This window comes from Nannospalax galili, unplaced genomic scaffold (assembly GCF_000622305.1).
Source record: "Nannospalax galili isolate Female #2095 unplaced genomic scaffold, S.galili_v1.0 scaffold3005, whole genome shotgun sequence".
In the NCBI taxonomy this organism is placed as follows: Eukaryota; Metazoa; Chordata; class Mammalia; order Rodentia; family Spalacidae; genus Nannospalax; species Nannospalax galili.
The window spans coordinates 142,691-145,477 of record NW_008352538.1 but is presented as its reverse complement, the minus strand read 5'-3'; the positions used below and the strand labels follow the sequence as shown (position 1 = coordinate 145,477).

General features: G+C 47.0%; 1 protein-coding gene across 1 annotated transcript in view; it reads left to right on the top strand.

The window, feature by feature from the left end:
* Nucleotides 1–408, top strand: part of LOC103747216 (probasin-like) — a 17,709-nt gene extending 17,301 nt beyond the window's left edge. The window contains exon 7 of the mRNA XM_008849565.2: nt 176–408. The gene's annotated coding sequence lies outside the window, so the exon portion shown is untranslated. The remainder of the gene's footprint in view (nt 1–175) is intronic.
* Nucleotides 409–2,787: the final 2,379 nt, after the last annotated feature.

Genomic DNA, 2,787 nt, shown 5'->3' with positions numbered 1-2,787 from the left:
TATATACGTCTATAATTCGTGTATATCCAGACACATAATTCTAGGAATTGATTTGTGCATGATAATCTCTCCATTGGTCATCTCCCCAATAACTTGCATTTTTTTATCCTTTCTATTCTGAGCAAATACCATGTGATTACCATCTCAAATACATTAAACGTATACTTTTCTCCAGCCTTACAGTTGACAAGGACATCGGGAATTTTTCAATCCCTTCTTCTGGAAACCAGGAATCTGGATACGAAAACGAGGCCAACTGTTTATTCAGATCCTACAATCTTCTTTCCCGTGAATTTAGGTCGCCCTGTCAGTTCTTCCTTCCGTCCCTCCCTTCCCGTTTGATGACTGGGGTTAGTGGTTCTGCAAATGTTTAAATAAACTTGCGGTGTGCACGCTTGAGTCTTTGAAGTAAGGAAGCTAAAGTGGAACTATTTGAACGTCAGTACGGCTTCATAATACTGGGTAATTCTGGGGAAGATTAATTTGAGGGGCTACAAAAATGGCTTAAGGGTTAAGAGCACCAGCTTCTCCCACAGAGGACCCGAGTTCAATTCCCAGCCCCCACAGGAAGGTGACAACCACCCGTAACTCCAGCTCCAGGGGATACAGTGCCATTTTCTGGACTCCACAAGTACCGTACTCCCATGGTGTGCGTGCCCAATCCTGGTTCCATTCCCAGCACGCACACGGTGGTACCGTGGACTGCATGGAGGGGTGACCACACATAACTCTCGCTGCAGGGCATCCAGTGTCCCCTCCTGGCCTCCATGGCATTGCATATACACGTGGAACAGACACATACATGCAATTTAAAATAAAATAAGTTTGTGAGGCTGCGGACACAGCTCACACTCACTCACAACAGCACGCACTCACTCACTGGCCTTCGAGAGGACTCGGATTTGGCTCCGACACCACGTGGAGGCTCAAGGTCATCCATAAGTCAGTCCCAGGGGATCCAATGTCGTCTTCTGGCTTCCACAGGCATTGCATGACATGAGTGCACTTATATACATTCTACAGGCAAAACACCCGTAGCCATGGTCATGCACTGGAGCACGGTTGAGATATCTGGCCCGGCATCATTAAAGAAAGACTGACTCTCCTTCTCCTGGTATCAATCAACTGGCAACATCTCCTCACCTAACAGTGGGATGCTATGGCCTCCTCTTCCCTACATGCTGGGATTTTCTATCACTTGCAATAGCAAAGATTTAAATAAAAAAAAAAAAAAGGCCGGGCATGGTGCTGTTCACCTTTGATCCCAGAGCCAGAAGCAGGCGGAGGTCTGTGAGTTCGAGGCCAGCCTGGTCTACATAGTGAGGTCTAGGCCAGCTGGGGCTACAAGGAGACCCAGTCTCAAAAAGACCCAAAAAAAAAAAAGGACAAAAATTTGGGGATACAAAAGGGGGGTTGGAGCTGGAAAGGGCGGAATCTGGTCAAAATACATTGTGTAAAACTCTCAAGGAACTAATTAAAAAAAGGGAGAAAAAGCTTTGCTTGTGTGCAGAAATACGGCAGCTTCTGGACCCATTTTGGGAAGCAAACTAAAACTACTGGAAACAGATTTTTTTGGAAATATTTCATTTACTGTTTTTACTTTACGTGTATGAGTGTATTGCCTGCGTGTATGTGAGGGCACCCGTGTTGCGCAGCCCCGCGTATAGGTCGGGAGAGGGCTTCGGATTCCCCTGGAACCGGAGTTGAGGATGGTTGGTAGCCGCCACGCGGGTGCTGGGAATCGAACCCGGGTCCTCTGCGACAGCAGCCAGCACTATGTCTTAGTGACAACCTGAGTTCAATATAACTTTGTTAGGTTCTCCTTCCAGCATGTAGATTCCAACTAACAAAGCTGTTCTCTGACCGCCACGGCTCATTGTGGCATGTCCACACACGACACACACACAAATATTTTGTTTTCTTTTTTTTCAAACAGCTCTGTCTGGCCTCGGCCTCTGCCTCCCCAGTTCTAGGATTAAAGGCATGTGCCACCATGCCAGACAATAAATGCAATTTTTTAAAACTTTAAATAAATAGGACCCAGGGTATAGAGCTCAGTGGTATGACACTTGCCTAGCATACTCCAGGCCTAGATTAAAACCACAGCATTAGCCAGGCGTGGTGGCATACACCTGTAGTCCCAGTATCTGGGAGGGAGAGACAGGAGGATCTGAGTTCAAGGCCAGCCTGGTCCATATTGCGATTTCCAGGCCAGCTGGGGCTACAGGGAGACCCTGTCTCAAAAAGTTAAAACAAAAACAAAACAAAACAAAACAAACATTGCACAAACTAACAAAAACAAAAATCCACTAGCGTTTAACAGATAACCAAGGGGAAACAGGGAAAGGCCAGACACCAAAGCCAAAAGGGGCAGTCGAGCCTCAGCCTTCTAACAAAGCCCAACCAGCCGAACACTTTTCACCTCCCACAAGTGGGGCTCAGAACCACAGGTTCTCCGCTACTTGCCAGAATTCTGAGTAAAGAGAAGCCCCCATTTTCCTGAGAACACATTATATCAACAGTCCCTTCCTGATAGCTGAAGCTTTGGAAGCAAGCTTTCTATGCCATTACTAAAAGGCTACTATGAGAGCGGGATACAGGGCTGGGGAGACTGTTCATGCAGAGGACCCAGGTTCGGTTCCCGGCAGCCACATGGCAGTTAACACCCATCTGTAAGTCCAGCTCCAGTGGCTTCTTGATGGTCTGTTCTGGCCTTTTGGGGCATTGCACACACATGATGCACTTTGCAGGGTGCAGGGAAAACATTCATGCGGATAAAATAAAAAT